Source organism: Solea senegalensis, linkage group LG4 (assembly GCF_019176455.1).
Source record: "Solea senegalensis isolate Sse05_10M linkage group LG4, IFAPA_SoseM_1, whole genome shotgun sequence".
Lineage (NCBI taxonomy): Eukaryota > Metazoa > Chordata > Actinopteri > Pleuronectiformes > Soleidae > Solea > Solea senegalensis.
In genome coordinates, this window is record NC_058024.1 from 19,050,812 (window position 1) to 19,061,608 (window position 10,797).

The window sequence follows — 10,797 nt, forward strand, 5'->3', positions numbered from 1 at the left end:
AAATTCATGCCAAAACACCAAAGTCATTACATGACATCACTTTAAATGTTGTGATTTGGTTTAAAACTTCAGTTTAAACCTTCAGCAGAGGACTGAAGAGTGAGTACTTCGCTAAGACTGTTCAAAACAGCGACACTCTTCAGTAACAAGGAAAGGCACAGAAAGTTGGGCATGTTATAATGTTAGGTGTTTGATATTTAGAAAGAAATGGAAGAAGGGTGGCAAAAACCTTACATGGCTTTTATATCAGGATCTCTAGAGACAACTATGTCAACTGCACAAGGCCAAGACAAGTTAATGTTGAAATACCAGCGACTAAGTAACGTCCAAGCCATCAGCCAACATGGAAACACCGAAGAACCACCACTGAAAACACCATTTTGACTTGTTATCAAGTCAAAAGAGTGTGTTCAGCTAAATGACCTTCTCATTATTATAATCTGTCTGCAAGGTGACTGGTGAAAACAGTGAACGAGCTGAACTCAATATCAAGACAAAATATTCAGGGTTTACGGCTGACTCTGTGACCTTTCTTGACCTTTGTGAACATGTTGCATGTGGGTGTTGATCCTGCACCAATCGATACCAAACCCACAACCAGCCTGAGGTGAAGTTCAGCAAAGAGCAATTTTATCAAGAACTGACAGTATCTCTCTCTCTCTCTCTCTCTCTCACTGTGTGTGTGTGCTGAACAACACTTTTGCCAAGAATTTGGCAAACCAAGATGCAGAAACCAAACCCCTGACCACTGTGGAGGTCTGGGAGAGGACAGATCAAAGAAAATGATTCCAATGGAATTTATAAGATGGCAGAATATTAAATAATAGTCTATCAAAAAAAAAGGGAGGGGCCTTTGAGTCTAAGATGGGCAGGAGTCTGAAACTTCATAGCCATGAATGAGGGAGATGCACACAGATAAACCAATAACAGATTTATTCAGGAATATTCAGTATAATTAGGAAAATAACACCGGGCCCACACGTTACACAGACGTTGCCACTCTGCTGCTCACTCCGTCCATATACCTGAAAGTGTGCAACACTCTTTCCTCGTTACATAAGCTCTAAAGGGTCATACATACATTTCATTTCCTCTGTTTTTCTGTGATAACAAGATTTTTTTCTTCCGTTGTCCAAGATACAAACAAGGTAATTCATTTGAGAGATAAAGAATAAAATGAAACTGGATAGGCCTGAGATTTCCATCACACATGACATGTCATGCAGGGGCCTGTAGCTGGTCAACTATCTAGTTTATGACGACATCAGGCTCACTTAGATCGCGCCTCCGATAAAGCTGAAGCCTTGCTAACCGCCTTCTTTGATGACGCACACTAATGTGTAGATTATCTGTTATAGCAAGGCATAGAGCCATTTCTGTAACGGGTCAGGGAAGAACCCAAATCCAGTACACGAAGGCAGGCAGACAGTTGGTAACAACGGTTATTTAGCAAAATGTTCAGTGACAGTTCAATGAAAACCCCACGAGGAGAAGCTGGGCTCACTGGAGATCTGTTGTCTGAGCTCCGTACCGTGGAAAGCAGAGGGAACTCCAAGAGCCCACACAAGGGAGATGACAGGTCCAGTGCTGGGCTGTTTGCCACTGCAGATCACCGGGGCAGAGACAGAGCAGGCAAGTCAAGGACAGGCAGGGTCGGTACCAGGGAATCAATCCAAATAACGCTGGCAAGACTAGTAATGGCCACATAGAACAATACATGCTGGAGAGGAGTATATACTGTATAGTGGGCTGATTAGTGATCAGGTGCAGCTGCTGTGAACAGGTGAGTGGAGTTGAGCTGATGAGGAGGGAGTGGCTGAGGGGGAGGGAGTGGCTGGTAGGTGATGAAAAGGAGGGAGAGAAGATTAACAAAATTAAATAGGCTAGACTATCGTTTTGTTTTCTTGAGATCTCAAATTAATTATCTGGTTATCACAGGAAAATGGAAGGAAATAAAATGTATGTATGTATGACCCTTTAGTAGGGCCTCCGTACCTTGTAGAATCTAATCAATATGACCATTTTTTCCCCCACACCAGTTACACATAGTAACGCTGCAAAAACTCCAGCATCATCCACAACATTCTCTTAGGGCTGCAAGACATGTGATCGAGCATCTCTTCCGTTTTGTCGTCATGAAGTCAAAGATGAATGGACACAAGCAGACTTTACCATTCATCCATTTTCGTCCTCCTCAACAACAGTAAATCTTGTTTGTCCTTACCTCTGCAGTTCAGCTGCGAGCCCTCTTATCACACTTACACAAACACGACAAAGGTGTTGACATGTTGTACATACGACCGACGGCCTTCCACCCCTATCAGGTCTGCGCAGGCCTGAGCACCACACTGAAACAGCAATAGGAGCCAACTTAGCAATAACTTACATTAGCTCAACATATTCTGCCTGGCAACAAACCTGTTTAAACTCTGTGCCACGACGAATCATTGTCATGTATCACCACAGAACTGTGTGTTTCTGCTCTATGCCTTTATGACATTTTGCTCCCCCCCCCCTATTTAAACACTCACCGAATGTCTGGATGTTGAGATGAATAGAGTTCCTTGAGATCCAGTGGTGATGAGCCGAGACACCGTGTCAGCCCTGCCGTCTCTGCACAAGTGGAGGCTGGAGGAGTTTGATCTCCAGGATGACCAGTGGCCGTTCACGGAGTCCCAGATGATCAGTCAACCTGATCCTACTTCTGACACCACGTTTTTACGAGGAAATCTTTATAAGACTATGGTGAGTGTTGAAATAAAAGACACAAGAGCAGCAGCTGTCTTTGTCAGCTTTATTCTTGTTGCAAGAGGAACAGAATATTCGGGCTGTGAGTGCAGTTGTTCAGGGGAAAGGAGATAATGTTTGGGTTTTTATCCCAACAACACTGTGGTTGGTTAGACAGCGTCTGGGAATCTGCTGATAGCACGCACAGAGAAGGACAATGGAACCTTGGGAGGAAAACTCAAGGCACATATTGATATGTTGGTATGTTACAAGGCTATATGGAGACATTCGTTCATACATATCAGTTTATGCTGCAATTTTCACATTACATTCCCCACAGAGAAAAACTCTGACTCTGACTCTGTCTGTTTAAAATCACAAAATCTTAATTAGTTAATTTCCCCTCGACTCATTACACCCAAAATGACTGTCTTTCATAGACTACAACATAATTATATTAACAGTCCCAATTCTTCCATCAATTCTTAGACAAGCGCCATTAAACTTCAAGAGTTGGTCTCATTTTAATAATCTTATAATAATGTGTGTTGGCCTGATTCCAGGACTTTTTCCGGATGTTAGATTTTGTTGTTTTTTTGTATATGAAAACCCATTTACAGTCGATTAGTGTCATGTTTCCATGACTTTATTCCGTCAGCTGTTGTCTGGTGTTTTTATCAGATGACGTGCTCTAGAAGAGTCGTGGAAATGGATTGTAAGAAAACTGCTGGATAATAAGAGGTCTTAATATGGTGGCACTAAAGTGCAATAACAGGAAATCACAGAACTTTCCATTGTGTTGGGTGATTTACTGTTGTGTTTCCTCGTTTGTCAGAGTGTGTGATGCACTCCAGGGCCACCATACTTAATGATGCATGTGTCAGTCACTATCTCATACTTGTTCTGTTGCCATAAGAACAGAAGCATATTTAGAATGTTGCATACATGGACACAAAAAACTCAAATGAAAACCAGCTGACACCAGGCAAATACAACACAGTGATGTCACAAGCATGTTACGTCACGGCGACATAATCATGCACTTCTCTACCTGTGGGGACTTTCAAAGACAGATTAAAACACAAAGCACCCTGAGCTAAATCAGTCCTAATCATATTACAGTAGGAGCCATTACATGATGCTAATCAATGTCAAAGAGTCAATCGAAATTCGAATGAGAAATAAGACCTAATAATTGTGTCACTAAATGCAAGTTACTCTCTTCTGTTAGCTGCAGGCAAAACATTCAGACCGAGTGAAGCCGAGCTGTAGGAGCAGAATTATACTCATCACTCAGCTCACTGCTAATTACTTTTAATTGAGTGAAGCTGCTGCAGCTCTGACTGTTTGAGTGTCCAGTTGGATAAATGGGGGGAAAAAAAGTCGAATTAAATAACTTCTGGGCTTTTTAATAATGGTAAAATGAAGGAAACTTGCTCTGTAACCCTTAGTGAGGGTTGTCTCTGAAAACCACTATCACCAGTCTCCTGGCTTGTTTTGTGTGAGGAGAATTTCTATTTTATGCCTCATTGCAGGTGACAGTTGTGACCACAGGCATTATGTTTCTGGTCACTCAGTCTGTCTGTCTATTTCAGTCTTGAACGTCTCAAGAACCTTTTTCAGGAAATCCTTCCCAGTTGGGCAAAATGTTTCCTTAAACTAAAGGATGAGCTGATTAGATTATAGTGATCAAATGGTCTGACCTTTTAAAGCTGCTGTCAGAGACACACTTCAGTTAAAATACATGTTAAAGTCCGACAGCTGATCAGTGACTAATACTGAGGTCACGCGACGTTGCCATGGTCACTGTCAGATTGGGCGACTGAGCCAAAAGCTCATGCTGTGACTTCAGAGACAGACACGAGTGACTGAGGCTGAGCTGGACCACACCTGTATGACACTTGTTTTTCTCATGGTACAGTTCGGTCAGGCTTGCGTTTGAGAACACTACCTTTCCTGTCGCCCAATCAGCTGACTGTCTAGCTCCACCCTATCATTACTCCGTTGAGGAAGGGAAGCAAAAAATATTACTGTACTGTGTCGTACCGTTGCACTCAGTGGAAACACGGCTTTGTGTGTTGTTTTTGAAAGCACCTTCTTCACTTGGCCATTTTGTTTGTTTAAGCACAGTGAGTGCTCTGTGCTGTCATCAGTCAAATTCATTGGCATGACGGAACACATCATAAAAGGTAGGAAAATTAAACATTCCAGACTCTCAAGGCCATTTCATGCACCAGGCGTGGCCTTCACTGTCGTTCACTGTGAAGTGAAAGTGTGAAGAGACTGAAGAGACTCCATCCATCCATTCATCTGCCCCCCGCGACCCTCATGTGGAGGATAAAGTGGTATACTTTATCCTCCACATGAGGGTCGTGGGGGCGCTTTGCCAATCTCAGCTGACATAGGGCGATAGGCGGGGTACACCATGTAAAGTCCGCCAGTCCATCACAGGGCCACATAGAGACAAAGAACTATTCAACCATTCACTCTCACAACTACGGTCAATTAGGAGTGTCCAATTGACCTAATTTATGTTTTTGGACTGTGAGAAGAAGCCAGCACACGCGCTAAGAAAACTCTATACAAACCATGTGGCCTGTATGAAGAGACTCCCAGCATACAAAAAAAGTGTGGGTTCCTCCACAATTTGGCTCACACCATTGTAAAGTATAGTAAATGATGTAATAATCATCACAATAGTGTCAATTGTAACAATTTATAGCCAAGTTACACAAACTTCCATGGAGTCTGCATGTTGTCAGCGTTTCCAGCACCGTTTAAGTACACTGTGGTACATTTTATACTCGGAAATACACACACACACACACACCGCATCACTGGGTCAGCCATCCCATTGAAAATCCATGGAGCCAAAGTCTCTTCCCTCATGGCTGGCTGCTTATTGATTAGCTGTCAGATAGAGAGAGGCAAAGGAGGACAAGAGAGCTGGGCCTTAGCAAGAGACAGAGAGAGACATGGACAGAAAAAGGAGAGGGCGCTGATGGGCAGAGGCAGAATGAGAATGAGAAAGAAGTGTTCAGCAAAGCCTGAGAGTGAAATTGGGAGGTGGGTGGTGTGAATAATAAGAGGAGAGATGAGAGGATGAAGCTGACATGGTGAGGCTGAACATGAACGTGTACCGTCCCAGTCTCTTTGTCTCCCACAAGTCAGGCGTCCACCTAAATGAAGCTCAAAAAAGGTCAAATGGAGCGCCAGAAAAACTGATAAAGGAGAAGTGAGTCAGTTAGTGCTTGACTCCATCCAACACTATATGCTATGATACTGTATGGCAACATACAGTGTTGTACTTTGTCAGTGTACTTAATTTCACCAAAGTTTCTGGTGTGAAAATGTATTTATTTTTTTAATTCAGATGTGATTTAAAATGTAACAAATTACAGTACTTACAAGCACACAAAAAACCTACTCAATTACAGTAACATGAGTGGATGTAATTCATTATTTTCAACCTCTGCTACATGTCTACATGTCACTGAACCTCAAGAGACAGTGTAACCAGATGAGGTCATGAAATCTCAAACTGTGAAAAACACAGATGGAAATCTGGCCTGTGCACACAGATCTGCATAAATCTGTGTGTTGATTCACAAATATGATTGTGTGGAAAGAAAAGTCAGTAATGACTTAGTTCACAAAGTATTCGAGGCAAAACTCTCACACAGTGGAGGACGGGTTGGTGGTGTCATGTAACCATGAGAGACACTGTGAGTCATCTGCAGTTGGAGATGAATTTGATTACATTTTGAAAGATTTGTCGCTGATTGTTGGGGAGTTATGAGGACATCCTAGTGTGGACAATGAACTTATGAGAAAACCACTGTGTATTTTTCACCAGGTTCACCACAACATAGTTACCTTCACCCTCATTTCCTTATAGCTGCCAAAAGTGCAAGTATATAACTACATATAATAAATACATCGATATGTTCATCTGTAAATATGCAAGTAATGACGGTTTTAGAAATGACTTCCCTATAAAAGTAAAGGAGAAGGCTGTTTAGTTGTGTGGGAAGGTCATGGTTGACTGAAGGACAAGGTTGTGGATGGATGGATGGATGGGTGGGTGGATGGATGGATGGATGGATGGATGGAGTACAATTTGATATGTCCAGGCCTAGGCAAAAATGCATAATACATAACTTAATACAGCAGCCACACCATGGATCAAATTAAATTCTGTATTTTTAAAAATACTAAAAAATACTCCCCGATCCCAGAATCTGATTAAGCACACAGGGAGAGGGAATTTGAGGCATGCCACTTGCACATCAGTCAATACAGTCAATAGTACAACCTTATTAGCTGACATTTCTTAGCTGAAAAAGTAGCTTAAATAACCCATAATATGAGATAGAACTACTGCAAGTGATGGAGTAAATGGTTGCCATCTGCCATGTTGCCTTTGCAGCACAGAGTAGTGAATGACACTGAGGTTCAAAACTCCCACCATGTAGTGTCATAGCAATAACAACCTGAAACGTGATTCTTCGTGATTCATTCAAAATGCTTTATTAAAAATAAACTAGCTACATTAAGTTACTCACGTTGCACTGAACCAGGTTCCTTCGATGTCTGAGCCACGTCGTCCAGTCTGCAGCGAAACCTCGTTTTTTTGTGTTTGTGTTTTTCATGTTGGTATTTTTTACGTATTTTGAAAATACAAAAAATGCACCACATTGAAGTACTTCAATACAAAATGAGAAGGCATTTTCATCATCTCAATAAAATACAAATTACACTGCCCATTCCTGCATACATTAAACAAACCTTGCTGTGTGGCTCAAGGACACACACATACATTCAGTCAATAATACACACCTGCAATCCATCACACACATGCAGAGAGAGAGACAGGGAAAAGAAGGACAAATTCTTGTGGGATTTAAATGTTCATTGAGGCTTTTGTTAGATTTATGAACCAACTTACACATGTGCTGACGGTACAGTGCAGGGACCTGCTCAGTGATGATGGAGGATGAAGAAGAGAGACTGTAAATGTCAAATGTTAATTAGATTAGAAAAACGTGGGGGGAAAGAAAGTTGAGAGGAAGAGGTGAAGCCCGCTGATCATGGGGCATTGCTTCCCTCTGATGTTTCTCAACTATAATATCTGAGCTTTAATGATTCTCTCTGGATGAAGGAAAAGAGAGACTAAAGAGAGATCAAGGGCGCTGAGGGAGTGAGGAGGGAGATATGAGTGGAGGAAAGAGAAAAAAGCAATAAAACAGCATAAGGAAAGACACAAGTGAACACCCAGACATGCGTATTGTGATGCCATTATTTCTCTTATCTCAGATGAATTAATTTTGAATGATTCTTCTTTTTTTATGAGGAAACTTTTCCCACTTCATTTCAAACTGAATCATGAAGTTGCATCAAGTTAAATACTTAGTTTTAATGAGTTAATGAGTTTGACCTCATTGTTAGTTTTCTACTTTTTACAGAGGGAAATAATAAGCCACATCATATCAAAATCACACATAGAAGCCGTTGGAACTGTATAAATTCAACATAAATACAACAAATACACAAATGACTTAACTCTAATCCAGAGAGAGCTACACGTGTCCATCAAATTTTACTGTTTCATATGCATTTCCTAATTTGAAGTAAATAAAATTCATTTTGCTTCACTAATCGATGACTAGACGACTATCAAAACAAGTCGTTAGTTGCATCCATAACTGGGTGAACTTGTTTTACAAAGGTTTGAATGTCATGGACAAGACATTTTAACCTAAACCATGACATTTGGAACCTTACCAAGTTGTCTCTGTGATTAAATATAACCAAAGCACAACCATCCCAAACCTTTATCTGCATATTTATAACTGTCACCATAATGACAAAGATGACACTGCTATGGGTCATAACTAATGGGGAAAATGACCTTTTGCTTGTTAAGGCACATGGGAGGACTCCTTACCATTTAACATGCAGCTTTATGCAGCTATTAGGATGCTGAATGTTTCACTCAATTACATTTTAACTTCAATATTCAAACAATTGACAAGAAAAAAAACATTTAAAATAAAATTATTATACCCATATTTTTAATGGGTTGCCCTCTCCTGGTGGGTGGGCACAAAGTCTGACTGACAGCATCTTAAAGTTAGCCGGGGGGAATATGCTGTGTGAGAGGGGATTCATTAGCACTCTCGAAGGGACACAGTCATTTATAATTAAATGCTGAGGCTGTTAAATAATAAATGACCAGCAATGAATGTTTCTCAGAGACGAAATACAAAGACAAAAAAAGCAGATGCTGCAAAGGAGCGAAACAATGAAGCATGCAAGGTAAATGTGAAACTAATCACACATGAATGAATAATGCTAGGAGTTCACGGTTGTTATTTCAGCTCGTAACCTCAAGATAATAATTTATACTCTTTTTGCTGACACAAGAAATTGAGCTTATATCTTACGTCTGTTATCAGACATAATGAAGAGCAACTGAACACGATGCATTCCTCATCCTGGCCGCATGTTACGCTTTAAGCTGCATGGCAGATCTCTGTAAAAACATAAAATAAATGGGTGATTGTTGAGCTTCATCTGCAGGTTTTGAACTTAATTGCATTATTTGTCCATCTCTCTTTTAGACTTTCTTTAGGTTTCTTTGCAGCATTGGAATTGTTTGTAGGATGAGAGGATGAGACTGAGGAGAGGGAAGGATGAGAGGAGGATGAGACAGAAGAAAGGAGACAGAATATGACAGGCTGGGTTTTCTAATTGCAGAAGATGGAGAAGAAGACGAAGACCACCAGTGAGCACCATTGACTCGGACAGAGCATGAGTGTCAGTTTGTGTCACACTTTTTAAACAGCTAATGACAGTTGTGAGATGTATAAAACAAAACAAAAAATGAAATGCAATTTGATTCTGGGGGAAAATACTGCAGATCAATCATTAGTCAGGAAGTGAGGGGAGTGCAGCTGCTGGTTCCCTTTGTCCCAGAATCACTCTGGTCCATGTCCAACTTTTTTGCGGAAAAGCAATGGTTCAGTAAAGGTGGGCAATATGAAAATGATATCAGAATATTCATTCAAAACTCAAAATAAAATTCATTTATGATGTAAAATGAATCTTTGAATTACAGGAATCAGGGCCTGTTTGCTTACATGTGTGTTAATGTTCTTCATCTGCCCAAACCTTTGAAACAGACAAGCAAAACATAAGTGCAACTCCTACATAGCGCAAATGCTGTTGCGTTAATAATTCTGAAGTAGACGTTATTGTTCCTCAGACGTTTTTTTCTGATTTGAAATATTGAAATAAATCTAAAAGTCAAGTTGACAAAGTAACTTCATTTGATTCCCTATCGAGGTGCACTGGTAAGAGCTGTCTGTCAGCCGTAGTTATTATAGCATTATTAATAAATAATCTCAAAAACACCCTGCCAAATGTACCTGTAAACATCATAACTGTATGTCTACATTCTCAGATGATCAAACAGCAACACGGACAGTTCATATCTAAACCATAACTGAGGGCACAAAGTCATTACCTTCATGGGGAAATTTGCCCGAGAGAGAGAGAGAGACGGATGAGCTGAGGCTTTTTTACAACCAACATGGGAGGAGCAGTTTGGAACCGATGCAAGGTCACCGGCTAAATTGTAAATGCTTCAGTAGTTGTGTTGGAACAGTGGGAAAACCACAGTCAAGCCAACAGGCAAACACAGCATAATTCCACACAGAGACATTCATATACAGTGGACTGATGTATTCATGACAAACATGTGAGGTGAACAAATGAGGAGGCTGATCTCCAAACACAGTCTGAGCTCAGAGTGAAATATGTATTATGTGCGAGTGTGCGTGTGTTGATGAGTTTCCCCCTCTGTGCTCACTGACTGTGGCCTGCAATGAAATGCTGACTGGCAGCCATAACTCCTCCAGCAGCAGGACACATTTCATCCATCCCTTCCCCCTCGTGTCACCTCTCTCTGGTCCCATTTCTCTCTCCCACTCCATCATTTCCCACTCCTCAGTCTACCCTCCCATACCGTTCTCCCCGTCTTACTATAAAGACGAATGTGCATGAACA